This window comes from Natator depressus, chromosome 3 (assembly GCF_965152275.1).
Source record: "Natator depressus isolate rNatDep1 chromosome 3, rNatDep2.hap1, whole genome shotgun sequence".
Classification (NCBI taxonomy): Eukaryota; Metazoa; Chordata; order Testudines; family Cheloniidae; genus Natator; species Natator depressus.
Genome location: NC_134236.1, coordinates 177,644,073 through 177,667,266, shown reverse-complemented (window position 1 = coordinate 177,667,266; position 23,194 = coordinate 177,644,073). Strand labels below are relative to the sequence as shown.

The 23,194-nt window shown below is 44.1% G+C and overlaps 2 long non-coding RNA genes across 2 annotated transcripts in view; one reads left to right on the top strand and one right to left on the bottom strand.

Annotated features, from left to right (window-relative positions):
* LOC141985368 (uncharacterized) overlaps positions 1-17,532 on the top strand; it is a 36,164-nt gene extending 18,632 nt beyond the window's left edge. Inside the window, exons 2-4 of the long non-coding RNA XR_012638919.1 lie at positions 16,474-16,593; positions 16,674-16,757; positions 17,373-17,532. This is a non-coding gene — a long non-coding RNA (uncharacterized LOC141985368). The remainder of the gene's footprint in view (positions 1-16,473; positions 16,594-16,673; positions 16,758-17,372) is intronic.
* On the bottom strand, positions 86-22,759 carry LOC141985367 (uncharacterized). The gene is made up of 6 exons (XR_012638918.1): positions 22,651-22,759; positions 8,158-8,474; positions 6,791-6,899; positions 4,138-4,283; positions 1,997-2,166; positions 86-944 (listed from the first exon to the last, which is right to left on the bottom strand). It is a non-coding gene; the product is annotated as an uncharacterized LOC141985367 (long non-coding RNA).
* Between the last annotated feature and the right edge of the window lie 435 nt (positions 22,760-23,194).

Sequence of the window (23,194 nt, the reverse complement as noted above, 5' to 3'; positions counted from 1 at the left end):
AAGTTTATTCATCAAAGTCATCATCAGTGTCGTTTGTGTCTAGGGTACCACTGCTAGATATATTGTCACACTGATCTTCATCTGTGCTGCACTCACACATTACCATACAAGGCAGGCCAAATGTTTGCAGGGTGATGAACATCTGGCTTTTGCACAAAAGCATTTGGTTAGCTGAAGGGTTGATTTGGGAGTGCATAGTATTTCACACATAACTGGTGTGATCAGTCCATCCTCCAAGAGCCATTCATGCCCTATAGGGGAGGGTAGTTTTGGATGTGCTCAATCATCCCGGAGCCATTCCATTGCTTGATAATTTGTCCTCTTGATAAATGCACCCTTTATCAGTGCAATTTTTCTCTATTTGTCTGATTCTTGGAAAACATCCACCAATGTAGCTCTGGAAGTAACTATGTTGGCCCCACACAGTATTCTGATTGGCAAAGAAAGCAGCTATAGCTACCAGTCCTAGATGGAGACTTCTCTTCTCAAGTACTTTGTCTGTCAAATGTCCCAGAAAAACAGGATTTTGGCTACCCTGAAGCCCTCTGGTCCAAAAGTCCTACAAAAGTTCCTCACAGCAGGGTGTTGGCTACCCTGAGACCCTGTCTTACAGAGTCACGGACCTCTTCAGATATTAAATGGGGAACTGCCACAGCACATATGATATTCTTAGTACTTATATCCCTTGTTTTCAAAGGAGTCACATGTTCCGGAAATATGCCCTGTGGATGTTTCATTACTTGTTTTTTCAATTAATAGTTTTGGAAGGGACAATGAAGAAGAGACCAAAAATCAGTTGACCTGTACTTACTCATCAATCATTCACCAGAGCTCTTAGTGTGGTGCCATCTTAAAGGGGTCATTTTGACCCTGGTTAGTTAGTACCAAGTTCACCATTTAACTTAGTGAACTGGCCATTGACTGACCATGACCAAAGTTCCAAGCTGAAATACACACACACACACACACACACACACACACACACACACACAGAGAGAGAGAGAGAGAGAGAGAGAGAGAGAGAGAGAGCCTCTGGTTAACCGTTAACCATTCATAATCCACACTGTTCAAGTGTAATTGTTTCAGAGTGGTAGCCAATGTTAGTTTGTATCAGCAAAAACAACAACAAGTGTAATTGTAGTACTCTCAGTAAATTTCCATATGAATGGTTTGATGCTAAGAGAACCCAGCTCCCAGAATCCTTTAGCAAATTCAGTACCAAGCCTCACTACATTCATATCAATCTCAGTAATTCATAAAAATAATTGGCACTGTCCTAACACCTGCCACCTTCCCTCTGACTTTCTTCTTTGCATTCAAGCACAGTTTTAGTCTGTTCTTCTTGATTGGAGCCCATAGATTAATGGTGTCTGGGATAATTCTTTGGGTTTTGAAGGCTTCATATAAGTCATGACCCAAAGTATCCATTTGACTGACATCTGAAGACTGCTATTGTCATGATATTAATATGCTCTGGTCCATTATAAGCGAATGGGTTGCCAGTGCAAGTAAGTTCATCCTGTAGCTTTAACAGTGACCCCTTTTGTCATTTAACAACACCTAATGAGTCTAGATGGTTCTTGGTTACTTCTAAGTCATCTCAGCTATATTTAAAATTTCGTTCAAAATTCCATGGAGTTCTGGGGTTGTCAGGAAAAACCAAGAAAGAGCATTTGGATGCTGTGTTATGCCCACCAACCCTTCAATGATTTTGATTGCTCTGTTTTCATGTTCTAGGGCTTTCTCTGAATCAAATGCACAGAAGGGAATGGCAACCTTTTAACAATCCAATTTCCTTTTCAAAATTCTTGCCATATGTTGGGGTCAGAGTTTTCTACACCTCTTATCTCAGTGAGATACCAGGTGATTATCACAGAATAGTTGGTTAAATCTAAAGCAGAAAAGTATTTCACAAAGTCTTGCAGTGCCGTGAGGTGCAAATTCTAATTAGCTGTGCTGACAGATTGAATAAAGAGCAGCAAAGACTTGCCCATACCTGGCATTTGTCCTGGCATCTTCAATGTTTTCCTGGTGCTCAATGTACTTCCTTTCCAACCTTGCCAAATTCAGTTTCTGAGCCACAGAGCATTGTCTTTAACCAGGTCCTCTGTAGTGGTATTCTCCAAAGATACAGCTAGTCAGTACTCTTTTTCTCTCCACTGATCCCTAAAAATGATGAAGTCCAAAGTCAAAACAAAACAAATTACTTTGGGATTGTAATTAATTACGTAATGCATGTTATGTAACTGTGTGCAAACTATTTGTGGATGGACTCCAGTAATTTTTGGCTGGATGCTGACATCTTAACCAGTGCCTCATTACAACTCTTTGGCACAATAAGCAAAGCTGACAATGCCACCAAACTACTTCTTTTTGCTGATGGTGAGTCAACCTGAAGCACTCCTTCCATTTGCAGCAATCTGTAACATTAAAAAATTAACCAAGTAACATGTTCTGAGCACTAACTGATAACACTGTAATGTCAATCAAGGGCCAGAATTTAAGTTTGTGAGGGCTGCATGTTTGACATGGCTGTGTTAAGGTATAATTTAAAACTGCTGATTTTTAAACATTTTCTCAAATATATAGCTACATAATTGTTCTAGGTGTGTCTTGTTTGGTACCATTGTGTTTCTGGGAGAAAAGACTTTCGAAGGATACCCAGCTGGACCCATTTCTGACAACACTGTATTATCAAGATCTCCACCCACTGGAGGACCTAGATTTGGGAGTCCAGGGTAAGGGTCAGTGAGTACCCCCCTGCCATGACGCAGAGGTTGGCACCATTGTAATTTGATTCCATAATTTTTTACAAATCAAATGACACCCCCTTACCTTTCTATCATTAACTTGTTGTGTAATTACACGTGCTCCCAGACTAAAAGGAGTTAGGCTCCTAACACATCTATTTAGGCTTTTAACTTTCATTAAAATCACACATTTCATAGTAACTGTTACATGTTACTGAGAACCAAGTACTTGTATTACCTGCAGTTTTTTTGCCTATAGTTTGCAATGATTAATTCTTGACTGCAAATGAGAACCTACTCACCTGCCTGCAGGGTATAGATTCCATACAAATTCTTAAAATATAATGTTTGCCTGTGGCAGAGTTTCCTTTTGAGTTCTAAGTTCATGAAAACTAATCAGCCCTTCTTAAATGTGGGTGAGTTTGCATACAGAGAAAGAGAAAGGTAGAGATGGCTCTTTCTAGCTAAATGAGGCTGCAATAGGTGTGGGAGGTTCCTATAAATAATCATTTCATTTTATAAATGGCACCTGTAGCAGTGCACAGTCTGCTCCTGCCTTCTTGCATTATAGCAACCTGCTCAGACTCCACTGGTTGGCTCTCCACACCATGCTGTTTATTTCGGTTCCCTCCACCAATGCCTTTGCAGTTTTGTGCAGCAATACTATTTATAGCAGTCCTTGTATCCTCAGCCCTTTCCCCAGGGCCCAAGAGGTCTCCCTTCCCTGCTGGGAAGGGGCTCAGTATCTCTCATGTAGGATAAATTGTTTCAGATGTCCAGGTGGGCTCCAAGACTCTTCACTGCCAGGGTATCATTGTGAGTGATGTGAATAATAGTGCTGTAAACCCCACTGTGCTAAGCATGAACCTGATCCAGCACGGCTACAAGGAACTGCCAGGGGTACTGCAAGTGGATAGATATGAACTGCTGACCAAGCAGCTGACCTGCCAGGTCCTGGAGAGAAAGCTGCAGACTGTCCAGGGTGAGAATAGGAAGCCAGATCCATGGCTGTGGGAGCTACAAGGCAAGATGGCCAGCCTCAGGAATGATTTTCAAGCCCAGCTGCTGTACAAGAGGAAAAAGACTGCTCAGGTGGAGGAACAGCTCCATCAGCATTCCCAGGTGGAGAGCAGGGAATCGCTGACTTGGCAAGCCAGGTCTCCAAAGTGTTTGAGCTGTTTGGCACTAATGAGAGAGAGGCCATCCATATGCATGAAGGACTGTAATGGAGAGATGGAGAACAAGGATCTAGCCATTGCTGGCTTCAGTTGGTCCCTGAGGGACATTCACACTGGCAGGGACAGCTTTGACACAGACACAATCACAAGTACAAAGTCTTATCTGTATTACAAATCTATGCAATAATTATAACTGTAGTCATACTCACATCCTCAGAGATATTGTAGGCTCTGATGGACCTCTCAATAGCATATGGAGATTCTCCGACTTGATGTGGGTTTATGCTATGCATATCTTCATAAATACCTTCTTCTCTAACATCAGTTATAGATACTAGTGCTGAGGTGACAGTAGCTAAAAGGGAAATGGAAATAGTTTGGATTCAGCAAGACTGGGTTTTGACCTTGTGTTGGGGTGTATCAGCCCTGCACTGGTGCAGCAGGGGTTAATCCTTCTCTCCGGGCCAAGGAGGCCATGCTCCATTGGCTCTGCTGAGCATGCTCCAGCTGCAACCAGGGTATAAAAGGAATCAGAGCAGGTCAGTCTGAGCTGACTGTGAAGAAGGTGTGCTATCAGCTCCTGCAGAAGGACTGGATGCACTCCAGGATGCAAAGGCCAGTCAGACAGAGTTGAACCAGGACCCCCAAACTCAGGATGCCACTGAGGGAGGGGAGATCATGTAGACGTTAAGGGGGAAAGCCACGGAGAATCAGGTATGAAGTGACCCAGGGGAACTTTGTGTGGAGTGTGACAAAGCTCTGTCCTTGCCTCTGTGGGTCCTGCGTTTCCTGGCGGATTTTGCTAGCCTCAGAGGCTCACTGTGACCCTCCACGTAACCCTTCTCTCTTTAGAGACAAGGGTCACAGTCTACTGAGCCATTTTCATCATAAGCCAGCAAGGGAGGTGAGGAGAAATTATCCTTCCTTGCACAGTCTCTGTTGTCTCCCAGTCTCAGTGATTAATTGGGGGCAAAGGTGGGGGGGGAGCCCGGGCCGACCCTCTACTCCGGGCTCCAGCCCAGGGACCCTAATAGTATCGGCTATGGTAGCTGACCTTTTAGAAACATGACATGTACAATTCCCTGGGCTACTTCCCCCACAGCAGCCCTCACTTCCTCAAGCTCCACTTCACCCTTCCCTCAGGGCCTCCTTCCTTGTGCCTGATATGGTGTGTACTACTCAGCCTCTCCAACAGTGCAACTTCCTTCCACAGCTCCTGAGATGCACCCCCACCTGACTGACTGGGAGGCTTTTAACTAGTTTCAGCCAGCCCCTGATTGGCTTCAGGTGTCCCAATCAACCTAGCATTCTCCCTGCCTTCTAGAAAGTTCTTAATTGGCCCCCGGTGTCTTAATTGACCTGGAGCAGCCTCCATTTCACTTAACCTGGTACCAGGGATTTGTTTAGCCTGGAGCTAATATATCTATCTCCCACTACTTTTCTATAGCCATCTGGCCTTGCCCCGTCACAGAAGTCAGTTGCAGAACGGGACACTAGCTTAGCATGTTGCAGTACGATCCCCGCCAGGCTGGTGGCAGGCAACTCTGCCACTGTCAGGGCCCTGGGTTAGGACCCAGTGGAGGGGGAGGGCACTGGTCCCAAAGGCTGCGCCAGTGACTCTGGCTGCTAGGCTGCCCTGCCCTGATAGCAAGAGCCTCACCAGTGACTAAGGCCGCTAGGCCACCGAGCCCCGAGACCAGATGCAACCCTATAGACTCAGCCACGGGGCTGTACGGTGTCCCTCCCTCACCCCCAAAGGGTGATGGGTGTACCAGCCCCGCAACAGACCTTTTCTCTATTTATTGTCCTAATTTTTCCTCCCATATAGGCAGAAATTGTATCTGCAGTGAGGATATTGTGGACAAAAATTCATCACTTTCACCCAATTTCCATCCCTCCAGAAGGGGTGAATACTTCATTTGGGGTGCTACTGTTTAAAATTTTAGACTGTACTTGTTCTGCCTGATTCATGTCAGTACTAATCTTAATTAAATGTGAATTTTTCCTTTCTAACAACTGTTTTAGCTGCAAATTTAATGGTGGTATATATGCTTGAAAACTGGAGTATTTTTCTTAATTAAATCTTGATAATCTGGGTTACTAAAAATGACAGTCTCATTTGCAAAAATAGGTATCGGTGATATTGTTGTATGTCCAATAATCATGGGTACTTGTGGCTTAAAAATTTGGATTTGTGACCACATATCTAATCTGACAACCACATATCTAATCTGACCAGAATAAAATTCTTTGTGATTAGTTACTACATAATAATGTGCAGTAACTCTGTCCTAGGTCACCCACTCCATGGGAGATCCCCACTTAGTTGCATTGGACATGACACCAGTGTTGCGTTGACTTTCAATAGGTTCCATTGGCACTTTCCAGTTGGCCACATAGTGGGATTGTTACCATAGGCGTCAACTTTTCTTGGCGCTGGTGGGTGCTCACATCCTCCAACACCCGGCCCTGCCCTGACGCCGCCCCTGCCCTGCCCTCATTCCAACTCCTTCCCTAAAGTTCCCGCCCCAACCCCACCCCCTCCCTGCCCCTATTGGACTCCTTCCCCAAATCCCCGCCCCGGCCCCGCCTCTTTCCCAAGCACGCTGTGTTCCCCCTTCTCCCCACTCCCTCCCAGCACTTGCCGCCATGAAACAGCTGTTTCACAGCAGGAAACGCTGGGAGCTAGGGGGAGAAGTGGCATGCTCAGGGGAGGAAGCTGAGGTGGAGGTGAGCTGGGGCAGGGTGGGGAGCTGCTAGTAGGTGCAGAGCACCCACCAATTTTCCCCCATGGGTGCTCCAACCCTGGAGCATCCATGGAGTCAGTGCCTATGATTGTTACCTCAAACACATTACACCTACAGTTCCATTGATGTCCTTTTTGAGAGTAACAGGCAATCCATGGGACTTTCCATGTTTGGGCATGGTGATGATTTCATTTGCTCCCTGTAGATGCTGTCTTCTAGGTGACCTGTGGAGTGGACAGTGGCTTATTGATTAAATACATCCTTATTTGGATTGAACATGGGTAATGATAATGTGAAAGAGACATATAAGGATTTTGAATTGTCACATATCTTATTTAAATAACACATGTCATAATATGGATGTGGAGTCACAGATCCCTAGTATCTAATTGCACCAAATGATATTCTTTGACACTTAATTTGGCATTTGACTTTCTCTTCTCCATATTTTTGAATATAATGTGGACAACACCAATTAAGATTTGTTTATTCCTAATTAATTTTGGCACCTTTCTCAATTTTAAGAATTGTACAGTATTATCAATAGTGTTATTACATATTTACTATATGCTGAACAAATAATTTTTTCTATGTAGTGATTTTTTCCTGATTATTATTATATATTATCAATTGACTAATTTTTATCTGAGCCTCTTTAAATAATTTGGTTATTTCATGCATTTTATACACCATGAATCATTCTTCAATTGCTAAACCATAAATTTCCTTTAACATGGGATTAATTAATTTGTTAGCTTCTTCCTGAAACAATAATTGATATTCTTTTTTAATTCTTTCAACATCCACCTTATTCCAAATTGACATTCCTGTTTCAAATAAACCTGTAATACTGTTTAAAATTCCAAAAGGATTAATTTTTCATTAAGGTTGATCTTTATATTGAAACCTACATTGGCAATATCTTGTACTTATTTTTAAGGCCACGATTCTGTCACGAAGGTCAAGGAGGTCACGGATTCCGTGACTTTCCAGGACCTCTGTGACTTCTTCTGGGGCAGGGCTGGAGCAGCTGTCAGCCCTGGGGCTGCTGGAGCAGTGGCCGCCAGAACAGCTGACCGGAGGCCAGCCCCAGGGCCACCAGAGCAGCGGCTGGGGTTGGGTCAGCCCCCCTGGGGCTTGAGCAGCAGCAGTCAGCCCCTGCCTCAGGAGCAGCGGTGCGGCTGGAGCAGCTGCAAGCCCCAACAGTGTTCTCTTTGTCGCCCCCTCTCCCTCTGAGGGTATTTTTAGTAAAACTCAAGGACAGGTCACGGGCAATAAGCAAATATTCATGGAAGCCCGTGACCTGTCCGTGACTTTTACTAAAAATACCTGTGACAAAATCTTAGCTTACTTGCTGTTGATAAGCAGTAACCTTATCCACAAGAAGTACTGGAAAGAAGGACATAACCTTAGTGTTCTTACAACAACTAAATTCATTCATTTGTCAATTAGATAAATTTAACACAACAGAGATATGCATACATTGCATTTGATTGACCAATACCCCTGGTATAGGCACCGCAGTGAGACCCCTAGCAGGGCCTTCTTGTAGAACTAGACATTCTTCTTCGAGGGGTGTCCCTGTGGGTGCTCCACTCTAGGTGTCGGTGCATCCCTGCGCCGGAGAGCGGAGATTTTTTGCAGCAGTACTCGTTCGGGGGAAGGGCATGCACAGGAGTTGTCTCGTGCACCTCCTGCAGTGCGCCACCCCCCTCTCCTCCCCGACCGTTCTCTCAGTTCCTTCTCAACTGTCCTCGGCTGCAGACAGAGCTCCGCAGCAGTGCTCTCCTTGATACTTTCTGGGGAAAAAAAAGTTACAAGTTACATAGGAACTTCTTATAAGTCTATACTTAGTTACATAGTTTCGTTAGTTCCTCTTAGAGGTTTTTCTTAAAAAAAATTTTTTTTTCATTACTTACTTCTCCATTTAGGAATAGCTCTGCGGCTTACCACTGCAATTAACTCCCACCCTCATCTATCGAGAGCGGGGAAGAGGCTTAACTGAAGTCATGCCAGGCTCAACGGGGTTTAAAAAGTGTGACTCCTGTCATGAATCGATGCTGGTCTCTGACAGCCACGCATCCTGCATCCGCTGTCTGGGAGAAACTCATATCTCCCAGAAATGCATACATTGCAGCAACTTGAAGTTAAGAGCAAGATGTGATAGGGATCTCCATTTGAAAATGCTTCTGATGGAGAAATCCTTCCAACCTCTGCAAGAGACGTCCTCTGGGGAGTCTCATAAACTGTGATCCCTAAGCAATGATAAGGCTCCGACTTCCAAAACTATCAGGAAGTGAGCCTTGATCTCTCCAACAAGGGACTCTCACAAAAAGAGAGCTTTGCCAGCAAGGTCTTTACCCTCAGTGCTCCACTCATCCACTCCACCATCCCTCAGCCGACCTCTGCCGAGTCCCAGTGCGCTGCACTGGACTCGAAATGTCAAGTCTCCTCCACGGCACCGACTACCCCGGTGCGGAGCGCAAAACAGGCAGTGGCACCACGATCAATGCTGCCGTCACCGGCACCAACCCCAGACTTGATGCCTGCTAACAAGCCGAATCCGGCACTGGTTAGCGCTCCAACGGTCGACCACAACCCCCAGGCGGGACCAATGCAACTCCTACATCATGCTGACATAGCAGTTTCTTTGGCACTGCAGTAACCACTGCTCAGCACTGAACACTCCCTGAGCTACATAGCACGGTACCATCCTTCATCGCCTCCACCACTCTCCATGCATAGTGGCAAGGAAGGAGACGTGCAGGACAACCACATCTCCTCCCAACGTTCATCCCCATCACAGAGGAGACCTACATAGAATGCTATGAAGCCTAAGCCTCATCCCTCCGAGCATTCACAGCCCTGGTATGCACAACACTGGCCTTACCCATTGCCACCTTACCCCATGCAATGGCCACAATGGGGTCCTTGAGCCACATACTGGAACCTATATTCTGCCCCCTCTTCCCCAGCCAGAAGAAGATTTGGAATACATCCCTCCTTACCACTCAGAGAAACCTCTGACCCCCCCTGAGACCGAGATAGAAGGGGAAGAGATACTATCACAGGCAGACCTGGATGATTCACTACCTGCCCCACACTCATCTTCCACACCAGAGGAAGTGGTGACGCCGTCTATCCCGACGGCGCTGGATGAGCTGAAACCATTCCAAGAACTCTTCAAAAGAGAAGCAAACAGCCAAGAAACTGCCTTACATGAGGTGCAGGAGAAACAACATAAGTTGTTAAAAATCTTACAGCCGGCATCATCAGCCAAGATCACCTTTCCCCTGGATGAGTCTATAATGGAGCCTGCGGAGGCCATATGGCAAACACCAGCATCGGCACCACCCACCAACAAAAGGGCTGATAGGAAATACTTTGTTCCTGCCAAAGGCATGGAATTTTTGTTTTCACACCCTCAAGCCTGTTCTTTGGTAGTAGAAGCTGCCAATCAGTGCAGTAAACAGCCCCATTTCTGCTGCACACCACAAGATAAAGAACACAAGAGACTGGACCTCTTTGGGTGTAAAGTTTACTCATCAGCCACCGTTCTGCTCAGAGTTGCCAATTATTCTGCTCTACTAGCAAATTACGACTACTCTAACTACAGTAAATTACAGAAGCTCGTGGAAGACCTCCCCGAGCACAAACGTCCTCAACTCAATGCTGTTGTTAATGAGGGTCAGATAACAGCCTGCACAGCGCTGCAAGCCTCAATGGATGTAGCGGACACAGCTGCCCGAACAACTGCAACAGCTGTGGTTATGAGAAGAACATCATGGTTGCAAGCTTCGGTTGAAAGAACTACAGCTAAAAGTGGAGGACCTCCCCTTCGATAGGGATAAACTATTCTCATCTCAAACAGATGACGTACTCCATACCATGAAGGACTCCCAAGCAGTGCTGCGTACACTAGGCGTACACCCACCGCCTGACAAATGCCCATGCTTTACACCACACCAGAGGTCACGAGACACCTCGTTTAACCGTCAACAACCACGATACTTCGTTCAGAACAGACCCAAACAACGGGCTCAGAGACAATGAGCTCCACAGAACTAGGCCCTGTCCATCTACATCTAAGCCACAGTTTTGAAGTATTGGTCGAGGGTATGCACAACCTCCCCACACCTCGAGCGCCAACAGATACCCCATCCCACAACTTTGGTAACTGCCTACGCCCCTTTTACTGTGTCTGGGCTGTGATAACAAATCATTGGGTATTGGATATCATACAATTGTGGCTACACCATCCCTTTCACAACCGTCCTCCCCTCTCCCGTTCCCTGTCCCTCTCACGAGTACCTTCTGCAACAGGAAGTAGACCACCCCCTACTGCTGGGTGCTGTAGAACCTGTACCACACCAATACCAAGGGAAGGGGTTTTACTCCAAATATTTCCTGACAGAGAAGAAAGGAGGAGGATGGAGACCAATCTTAGATCTCCAAAAACACAACAGGTTTTGTACGCAACCACAGGTTCAAAATGGTCACTCTGGCCACAATAATCCCAGCGCTAGACAAAGGTGCCAATCGACAAGAAATGGAAGGCATGCTGAAGACCACAATAGACCTGTTTCACCAGCTAGGTCTACAGATAAACGAAAATAAATCCACCCTGGAACCAACCCAGTGATTGAGTTTATCGGAGCGACCTAGACTCCATACAAGCCAAGGCAATATTACCAAACCACAGATTCACTACATTGTCCAAACTTATTTCCACAGTAACCATCAGTCCACAAACTTCAGTGAGGACATGCCTTCAGATTCTGGGACATATGGCAGCTATGACTTTTGTAGTAAAGTTTGCCAGACTCCATATGCGCTGTCTGCAGTACTGATTGAGTACGGTCTATGCACCCAGCAAACACTCTCTCAACAGATGCATGACTACCACCAAGGGTTATCCTCTCCCTACAATGGTGGACACAACCAGGGAATGTATGCTCAGGGATTCCCTTTCAACAAGACTCCCTGTCAGTGACTATTACAACAGACGCCTCCCCGATATTCTATGATAGCTTGGGGTACCCATTTGCGTCACCACAATGTACAGGGCAAGTGGTCTGTGACGGAAACCCAACTACATATCAATCTCCTGGAACTCCACATGGTACACAATGCATGCCGCCACTTCCTCCCACTCATACGACACACCTCAATCTCTATTCTCACTGACAATGTGGCATGCATGTTTTACATCAATAGCCAAGGGGGAGCCAGGTCTCACTCGCTATGTGTAGAAGCCATGAACTTATGGAACTTGTGCATCTGCAACAATATAAACATCAGTGTCATTCCTACTGAGATGCCAAAACACTACAGCTGACAACCTCAGCAGTCACTTCTCACAGGAACACGAGTGGGGAAATCCACGACAGTGTTCTCAGCACGATATTCCAAAAATGGGGTCACCCAGTAATTGACCTGTTCGCTACAGAAACAAACTACAAATGTCCCCTCTTTTGCTCCAGGGTAGGCCTCACACTGGGATCATTAAGGCACACCTTCCTCATCCCGTGGAAGGCGTCGCTCATGTACGCCTTCCCGCCGATACCACTGATCCCACGGGCCATCCGCAAGATATGACTCGACAAAGCATACATCATTCTTATTGTCCACACATGGCCCAGACTTGGTTCCTGTTCCTGTCATGCCTAGCAGTCTGTGCGCCACAACTGCTGCCCTTACGGATGGACCTCCTGTCCCAGAACAAGGGCCTGATGCTCCATCCAGACCCAGCGACGCTCCATCTCAAAGTGTGGCTCCTGTGAGGTTCCAACATGGAGAATTGAACTGCTCGGAGAAAGTAAAACAGGTATTACTAAATAGCCGTTGCCTCACCACTAGAAATACTGCAACAGGTGGAGAAGATTCTCCCTTTGGTGTCAGCAAAAACAGCTGGACGCGACCAAGGTGCCTCTATCTATGATCTAGACTACCTACTAGAACTGAAGGAAACGGGGTTAGCCATAAGTTCTATTAAAGTACACCTGACCACCATCATGGCCCTCCACAAACAGATAGAAGGGGCTTCAATATTCACTCACCCAATTACACGGTGCTTTCTCTCAGGCATACAGAACATGTACCCAGAAGTACACCAACCTACACCACCATGGGATCTCAATCTTGTGCTCAAATATTTCATAAGACCACCCTTTGAACCTCTAGCAACCTTCTTGCTCTTACATATGTCAATGAAGGTCGCATTCCTAGTGGCAATCACGTCTGCAAGACATGTCAGTGAAATAGGAGCGTTGATCGCTGAACCACCGTACACGGTATTTACCAAAGACAAAATCATGTTATGTCCTCACCCAAAATTCTTGCCCAAAGTGGCTACACATTTTAATATTAACCAAATGATACACTTACCTGCCTTCTATCCCAAGCCACATAAGGATTCTCGAGAAACAATGTTACACATGCTAGATGTCAGACAGGCTGTAGCCTTCTAGAACTAAACCATTTCGCAAGTCACCAAGACTATTCGTCTCTACAGTAGAGCACTCCAAAGGCTCTACAATATTGACCCAGAGACTCTCCAAATGGGTCCCTTCCTGTATTCAAACTTGCTGCCACCTACATAACAAAGAACCCCCTGTGGGCATCAGGTCCCACTCAACACGAGCCATGGTGACATTGATTGTATTCTTGAACAATGTCCCTTTAATAGACATTTGTAGAGCTGCAACCTTTGACATCAGAGCACACTTTTGCAAAGCATTATGCTATCACCCAAGGCCTTGTCTCAGATTCTATTGTTGGCCTCACAGTGCTCTCATCACACACTTATACATAACTCCGAACCCCTGCCACCCCTAGTGGGATACTGCTCTACAAGCACCTAGAGTGGAGCACCCACAGGGACGCCACTCGAAGAAGAAGTAACTCATTTTGTGCAGTATCAATGGTTCTTCGAGATGTGTGTCCCTGTGGGTGCTCCACTACCCATCCTCCTCCCCTCTACTTTGGAGTTCACATGGCGAGCTCTGCGATAGAGAAAGAACGGAGGGCACGGTCGGGGGTGCATGTGCTACAGGAGGTGCCAATGGCTGCACGAGACAGCTCCTGTGCACATCTTTCCCCCGAATGAGTACTGCTGCAAAAAATATCCAATCTCCAGTGCCGGGACGCACCGACACCTAGAGTGGAGCACCCACAGGGACACATCTCGAAGAACCATCATTACTGCACAAGGTGAGTAACTTCTTCTTCCACAAGGTCCTACAAACTACTTTTCCTTTTCCACTACTATTGCCTGTACCTCAACTTTAAAATATTTGTTAATAACTTTTAGACTACGCAGAGAGTTAATTTAGATACAGGCTTCATACATGCCTTCATTTTCACAATCTAGGTTCTATATAGTCAATATGCCACATTTTTACTGAGCTTTGACATTTGGTTTTGTTTTTCATATTCCATATGGAATTCCACCAGTTATTGGTGAGGCTTTATCTCCAATTGTAATATATGTTTTACATTCTTCCCACATGGATTCCTCTATTAGGGGAGAGATTCTTTTCCAGTCTACAAAAGGTATTTGCTCATTTTCTTCTATGTTATATGCAAGAACAATTTTCTCACCTATTTCCCCTTGAACTTTTTGGTACTACTTATGAGCAGTTGGAAGAAGTGTTTGAGAGACTGGGTTTTTTGGAAAATAATGCACATACTTTCCTCCACATTTTTGGATATTTAATTAAATTTTTTCCCATAATATAAATTACCATCTAATGTTAAACGTAATGCTAACTATACAAACCTGACATATGATTTTTTACCTTTTGTATTTTCAAAGTTGTACTATTAGTCCATGCTGTAAACAGTGTGTTATCCTACATTTTGGTCAAAATTGTCAGTATGTTGATAGTTCCATTCAAAGAAAATCTCAGTTGAGAGGTGTTGTGCACTCAACTTGAGTCCTTGACTTTGTTTCATTCATTCGTATGCCCCAATCACTGTCACTGCATTATAAGCCTCAATGGGCAAGTCTGAGTCTAGTCCCAAGCTAATACCCTGCTTAGCCTTGATTATTCTTGTTTCCTGTAGTACTGGAACAGTCTGTTCCATTTGAACACATTCAGTATTAAAGTAATACAGAATCAATGTTGTTAGACATGCATTTTATTTTCCTGCTACTGAGCTGTCTGTGTCCGGTCCTCCACTTTCTCTTTTGTGGTTAACATCTTGGATTGCTCTGCCTGTGGAGAAATATTTCTTTTCCTGTACAACTTTAAGTGATTGGCATGGTAGAATTTTATCTACCTTTCTTTTTCCTCTTGTTACTCTAATTTTGTACACAGAGGAACTGAATCTATCCATAATATAATATGGACTAGTCCATCAGTTACAAAAATTGTGTTCTGGTACAGCATATGATAGCAGCATAACCTGATCTCCAATTTCCCAAGTGTTCTCTCTTTGACCTTAATCAAAATAGGTTTTTGTCTTCTGATTATATCTTCCCAATTTAATAGCTACCTGCAAGTGAATCTCATTGAGATGTTTCTTTAATGCCTGCAAATAGGTCTCTAGTTTGACTCCCTCTAGCTGTGTGCCACTGGTATGCCATAAAAGGTGAGTACTATGCCGCTCGATAGGATTCATCACCATGTATTTTGACAGGTTTCCACACCCTTCTTATGGTTTATGTCCCATCCTCCAATCCTGTTTCCGGACATGTACACTTCTGGTGCTGTCAGCCATTTTGAAAAAATACATTTTAATTTTTGTATTGGGTAATGTTAGGGGTGCTTGTGTGCATGTATTTTGACATGTTCGGCTGGGTTTTGAGAGAAACGTAAAGTAAAAGAGTTTTAAAAAATTACGAATAGAGTTGATAAGAGCAAGAGAGCCTGTGTTAGTGAGCAGAGGGCAGTAAGAGGGTTTTTAAATGTGCTTTAGAGGAAAAAAAAGTATTTTAGAAAAGAAAAAATAAAGAGTTATTTTGAAATACATAAAAGAAAATCAAAATATTTATTAAATAAAAGAGGAAAAATAAGGTTTCATAAAAAGAGAGGAAAATGAGGAAAAGGGTCTTTAAAGAATGGAGATGAGGTTGTTTCAAAGGTTTATGAAAGAAAGAGGGAAAAATAAAGAATTAGTTTTAAAGCAGAGCACAAAGCTGGCTGAGAGAGAGCAAAGCAGCATACCCTGCGGCTGCCTCTAGTGAAATGATAACTATTCACAATGGTGAGTATCGCAAGCAAACCACCCTCTCAGCTGGACCAATCAGAAGCTGATCTACAGCTACCTCATAGAATGCATTTTCCTGAACCAATCAGGGCACTCGCTTTTTTGTTGTTGAACCAATAGATATGAGTGATCGCGAAGTGGGTTGTTTGAAAAACTCTAGCCAATGAGCGTTTGACCGACTTGTATAACACCAAACATTTTTGCAAAAGGGGTTTTACATCGGGAGCCTATTCACGGCAGTCATATCCTTTTACAAGATGCCCACAGACACCAAGAAGCCCGAATTGCTTTTGGGTGCCCCTGCTCATGTTCAGAAGAGACAACCTATTTACATATATTTTGCTAAAGAGACAGCCCTAATGCTGAACCCCGTGTTTCAGCTTGAAATTGAACCGAAGAACCAGGAAGACTTTATGGGGCTTTTGCTGGTTGTAAAAGAGGAAAAGGACAGTGTGTGGAAAAATCTGTTCTCGGTTGGAGGAAACAGACTTGAAGGCAGAGATAAGACGGCCTGTATTTTATAACAAATTGTTGAAAAATTATAAACATTTTATATTTATGGTTAAATATATTTGGTTTTTATAGGCATGGGTGGAAGAAGAGCCTATATATGTGGACATGGCCTCTGAGGGATTGTCTGAGGATAGCGAAGCTGAGAGCCAGCCTTTAGACCCTGATTCATGAAAAGATGGTGACATTATTACGGTAAAGCAGCTGAAAGATTTTAGTCATGAAGAAATTATTACAATTATGTGCTTAAAATGTTGTTGTTCGTTTTTTGACAGATAAACAAGTCAGCACCATACAGGATCACAGCCCAGGTGTGTAGCAAGTGGCCGTCAGATGTAGAACCAACACAGCATGATGAGGTAAAAACAGTTTAGAGCAGCGGTTCTCAAATTTTAGCAACCTGAGGACTCCCATTTTGATTTAAAAATTTTCACGGACCCCACTCCCTTCCCCCACTCCGCCCAAGGCCGCACCCCTGTCCCTCCTCTTCCCGCCCCCTCTCCACCCCTGCCCCTCCTCTTCCCTGCTCCATCCCTCGAGTGTGCCCTGTCCCCACTCCTCACCCTCCCTCCCAGCACCTCCTGCACGCTGCTGAACAGCTGTTCCCTGGCATGCAGGAGGCACTGGAAGGGAGGGGAAGGAGTTGAGGGAGGGAGAAGAATTGATGAGTGGGGCTCGCGGACCCCCTGGAGTACCCTCGCAGATCCCCAGGGATCCGCAGACCCCAGCTGGAGAAACGCTGGTTTAGAGCATTCTGAAAGGAAAAAAAAGCTGGAAAATAATAAGGGGGGTTAAATGCAGCTATATGTTTGTGTTTAATAACAGGGTGCTGATATGGTTCCCAACAGTGTGACTGCTGGGGAGGATGCTGATGATTCAGATGAGAGTGTGACTGAGGTAGCATGAATTAATTTTTTGCCTTTTTTATTTTTAAATTATTCCAACAAAGTTTAAAACCTACTTTTTTTTCTTAGCTTTTGAAAGACATCTTCAGAGTATGAAGAAGATGACTAGAACGGGCCTTTGGGAAGAATAAACATGATATGCACCTGCTGCTTTTATATAAAGCAAGATTTTAAAAAGTAAGGAAGTTGACCAGCAGAGCTGTGAAGATGATGTTATGACCACCGTTATAAGGGCTATTGTAGTAAACACCATTTACCACTGTTTGAAAGGACAGCTTGCTGATAACTGTGCAGCCTGCCTGCACGATAGATGCTCCCAGTCAACGCTGCCATGATTGTATGTTTTGGGGTCACTCAGAAATATTTCACTAGATTAGATGTATTTCTTCTAAACTGCATGTGCCACGGGTCCTAAATATAATTATGTCCGAAAGCTACAAACTGTAACCAAAGTTGTCAAAATGATGATAGAGGTAGCAAAGACACCAGACCCAATGGCATTGCTGATAGACCTTGCAAATAAGGTGTCATCAAAAATTGGCCAAATGGTGTGTAGGAGGATTCATAAAATAGATTATAAAACTTTTTACATGACAAAACCTTATCCTAAAGGGCCCTTTAAATCACTGCCAGAGCCCTGCCACCACTACCCCACGGCTTCAGCAGCGGGGCTCAGGAGGTGATTTAAAGGGCCCGGGGCTCCGACCACTGCAGGGAGCCCTGGGCCCTTTAAATCACCAGCCTGGGGAAGCCAGTCCGGTCCGGCATGGTGTACCTGCTTACTTTCACCTCTGGACTCAGATGATGAAAATGAACGTGTGTCAGTGCACACTGCTTTGGGTCATTATTAAGCAGAACCCATCATCAGAATGGATGCATTCTTCTGGAATGGTGGTTGAAGCATGAAGGGACGTATGAATCTTTAGCGTAACTGGCACGTAAATATCTTGCAACACCAGCTATAACAGTGCCATGCAAATGCCTGTTCTCACTTTCAGGTGACATTGTAAACAAGAAGCAGGCAGCATTATCTCCTGCAAATTGTAACCAACCTTGTTTGTCTGAGTGATTGGCTGACCAAGAAGTAGGACTGAGTGGACTTGTAGGCTCTAAAGTTTACATAGTTTTATTTTTGAATGCAGGGGTTTTTTTGTACATAATTCTACATTTTTAAGTTGCACTTTCATGATAAAGCGATTGCACTACAGTACGTGTCTGAAGTGAATTGAAAAATACATTTTTGTTTTGTTTTTTACAGTGCAAATATTTGTAATAAAAATAAATATAAAGTGAGCACTGTATGCTTTGTATTCTGTGTTGTAATTGAAACTAATATATTTGAAAATGTAGTAAACATCCAAAAATATTTAAAATGAATGGTATTCTATTGTTTAACAGTGCAATTAATCATGTGATTAATGTTTTTAATTGCAATAATTTTTTAAAATGCTTGAAAGCCCTACATAATATATATTTTTATGTTTTAAATAACATTTTATTGTAATCTCCCCTCAGTTGGGAGTTTTCATATTATAGTGTGTTTTGTATAATTTCTTTCCAGAATTTTTTCATGTTAGCAAAAGAATTAAGAAAAGGGTTTATCTTCAAAACAGTTGGGGGGGAGGGGGAGAGGTGTCCTTGTTGTAAAATATAATGTTTTCCTTTTACATTTAAAAAGTAAGCTCTTTTTTGGTATAAGCTCCTTTCTTAGTGCCATTTTTCTTGTATGTGTGTTTTGTATAAATCTAAACTTTAAAAAGCAAGCTGTTGTATTTTTTGAGAGAAGTAGAACATCTTTTATTTCACTGGTAGCAAAATAATTAAGAAGGATGAGTCAGCGTTTATCTTACATCTTCAAACAGATGGGAGCGGAGGGGAGGGGAGGAAGGCAGGGAGGGAGGGAGGGAGGAGATGGCTCTTGTTTTAAAAACTTGGTATGATATGATTGGTTCAGGAAGAATGCATTCTATGACGTAGTGGTAGATCAGCTTCTGATTGGTCCAGCCGAGAGGAGTGGTTTGTTCCCAAGGCTCACGGCCCAGAATAGTTATCATTTCACTGGAGGCAGCCGCAGGTAAGCTGTTCCTCTCTTCTAATCTTTCTCTTTGTCATCTGCTCACTAACAAAACAGGATCTCTCTTTCATATGCTGTCTGTCTTCCTCGTCTTTCTCTTTGCCATGTGCTCACTACATTTTCTCTCAACCTAACAAAGAAATCTTTACCTTCTTTTTAGTCATTTTCCCCTCTTTCTTTCATAGACTTTTAAAACAACCTCATCTCCATTCTTTAAAGCCCTTATTCCTCATTTTCCTCTTTCTTTATGAAACCTTATTTTTCCTCTTCTATTTAATAGATCTTTTGCTTTTATTTATTTCCAAATAACTCTTTTTATTTTTTCTTTTCTAAAAAAACTCTTTTTCTCTAAAGCACTTTTAAAAACCCTCTCACTGCCCTGTGCTCGCTGACACAGGCTCTCTTGCTTTTCTCAACTCTATTCTTTATTTATCAACTATTTTTCTTCAGGTTTTCTCTCAAAACCCAGCCAAACATGTCGAAACACATGCACATAAGCACCCCTAACATTCCCTTTACAAAAATATTTTTTTTTCAAAATGGCAGACAGCACCAAACATGTACATGACTGGAAATGGGATTGGAGGGTGGGACATAAACCATAAAAAGGGTGTGAAAACTTGTCAAAAATACATGCTGAATGGTATACTATTAAGGTGCCCTGGCATTCGTATAGTTCTGCCAGTCATCACCTCAAAGGGTGTATGATCTGTGGAGGCAGCTGGAGTTGTTCTGAGTGCCCTTAAAATGATTGGAATCAGGGTATCCCAATTGCATCCATTGACATCCACCAGCTTCCACATTAATTTGATGGTGTGATTTGTTGATGCTATCATCCCTGATGATTAAGGTCTATATGGAATGTGCACATTTTGTTGCATTCCCAACAGCTGTAAGCATGTTTGGAACACTCACCCAGTAAAATGTGTTCCTCTGTATAACTCAACCCTAGCAGGGAGTCCCCAATGAGATAAGATTTGTTCCACCAAAATTGTAGCTGTGGTTTGCAGTATTTACCTTAAAGGGAAATTCTTCCACCCACTTAGAGAATTGATCAATAAGAACAAGAAGGTATTGGTTTCCCTTGATCACAATAGTTCATCTATGAAAAAACAATATGCCTCTGATTTTTCCCTCTCTTGGTATTGACACCTCCTCAGCAATTATTGGGAATGGACCACATCCACCCTGATTGAATTGGCCTTGTCAACACTGGTTCTCCCCTTGTAAAGTAACTCCTGTCTCTTCATGTGTCAGATATTTATGCCTGCATCTGTAATTTTCACTCCATGCATCTGAAGAAGTGGGTTTTTTACCCATGAAAGCTTATGCCCAAATAAATCTATTAGTCTTTAAGTTGCCATCGGACTCCTTGTTGTTTTTGTGGATACAGACTAACATGGTTATCCCTCTGAAACTTTGTAAGTATACTCTCTATGCCATTATCTAAAACAATGATGAAGATATTGAATGGAACCGGCCCCAGAACTGATCCTTGCAGGACCCCACTTGTTTTGCCCTTGCAGCATGATTGTGAACTACTGATAACTACTCTGTGGGGACAGTTTTCAAACCAGTTTTGCACCCACCTTATAGTAGCTCCATCTAGGTTGCATTTCCCTAGTTTGTTTATGAGAAGGTCATGCGAGACAGTATCAAAAGCTTTACTAAAGTCAAGATATACCATGTCTACCGCTTCCCCACATCCACAAGGCTTATTACCCTGTCAAAGAAAGCTATCAAGTTAGTTTCACACAATTTGTTTTTGACAAATCCATGCTGACCGTTACTTATCACCTTATTATCTTCTAGATGTTTGCAAATTGATTGCTTAATTATTTGCTCCATTATCTTTCCTGGTACAGAAGTTAAGCTGACTGGTCTGTAATTCCCCTGGTTGTCCTTATTTCCCTTTTTATAAGAAGTTATGTCAGTGGGCATGGGCAATTCATGATTGCATCTGCTTTCTATTGGGCTGGTGTTCTACCTACTTGAGACATGATAATAGAGAGATAAAGTGGGTGAGGTAATATCTTTTAGTGGACCAACTTCTGTTGGTGAAGAAGAGCTCAGTTTGGCTCAAAAGCTTGTCTCTCTCATCAACAGAAGTTGGTCTAAAAAAAGATATTATCTCACCCACTTTGTCTATCAGTTCATCTTGTGGTCATCTAGGAAACCACCTGAGGTGGTGATAAGGAAGGTTTCCTTAGAAACTTGAAATGGTCCTTTCTGATTAGTCCCTTGTCAAGAGCTATTGGAAGTTATTTCCACTGCAGAGAAGAGAGAGCGTTTAAAAGAGGAATTTTCTTTTTAAATGCTCTTTGAACAAGCCAGGGAGTGGACACAGCAGAGGCACACAGGGGAAAGCCTGCCAGCAATATGAAATAAACTGAGTGCTCAGGTAGAGGAAGGGAAGAGCTTTAGGCTTTGATCATGCAAATTGCTCTGTGGGGGTGGATTCCAGAGTCAGGCAGAGCCCAATGAGGCTGGATTTGCTCACCTGTAGCAGTTTACAGGTACAGCAAGGAAAGAATTGCTAACAGGTCCAGCTATGGAAGGGGCCTAGCCAAAGAAAGACCAGTGTGTTAGTGCACAGAGTTATGCAGCCTGGGGAATGAAGCAGATAAGCAGCAAGGGAAAAAGAAAGATGGTAGGCGCAAGTAAAGATTAATCATGGCTAAGGCTGTGAGTCTTTCATGGAAGTCACGGATTCTGTGACTCTTCGGGACCTCCGGGACTTCCACAGCTGCAGCGGCTGGTGTGGCTGACCCCAGGCCACTCCTCGCCCGGAGCAGCGGCGGTGGCGGGGCCCTGGGCCTCTCCTCACCCGGAGCAGCGGTGGTGGTGGGCTGCCTGGACGAGCGGTGGCAGTGGCGGTGGGGCCACGGGCTGCCCCCCGGCTCAGAGGAGTGGCGGCGGCGGCGGCGGCGGCGGCGGCAGGGACACGGACTGCCTGGAGGAGTGGCAGTGGTGGTGGCGGGGCCAAGGGCCGCACCCCAGCCCAGAGGAGCAACAGCGACAGCAACAGTGCCCTGGGCCACCCCCACCCCCAGGAGCAGCAGCGTCCACTGGAGCACCCCTGCCCCCAGCACCTGAGATTTATTTAGGGGTATTTTTAGTAAATAAAATATAAAATAAAAATAGACAGGTCACTGGCCATGACTTTTGGTTATTGTCTGTGACCTGGCCGTGACTTTTACTAAAAATACCCGTGACTCAATCATAGTCTTAATCATGTCTAGAGAAGAGCACGGTCTCCAGCAGCCTGCCTACCTCTCAGCAGTGCTGGGAACAGCAGCTCCGCAGTGAGAGACTGTGGCAGCAAACTCTCCTGGGATCAGCCGACAATAAAGGTATTCGTAGCCTAGGGAAAAGGGGCTGAACTGACGGGCAGAGCTTGTGATGTTTGTATCACTGTTAGGCGGATGTCTCATTACAATCTGTGTTTTGTTGTCATGGTGTCAGTCCTGCCTTCCAACCCTGACAACCCCTCCCCCACCGCTGCCATCACGACAGACTTTGTTCTCAAACAATGCAAACACTACACCATTAAGTAGTTTTTTTAAAGCCAGTGAGCTATGTATGAAACAAATATCATTATCTTTGAACCTTCTTCCTTCGCAAGTCTCTCATGCGCACCCTCTGACAGTCCCTTCTGTGTAAGGTGTAACATGAGACCAACCCTGCAGATTGCTGTGTCCTTCCTGCTGAGTGCCCTTGGATTGTAAATTTCTTGCTGAAAGGACATGGCCATCTGTCTCATGCAAGTCTATGGCATTGTGAGAATAATTTACTGGTGTGGTTCCCAAGGGCATTT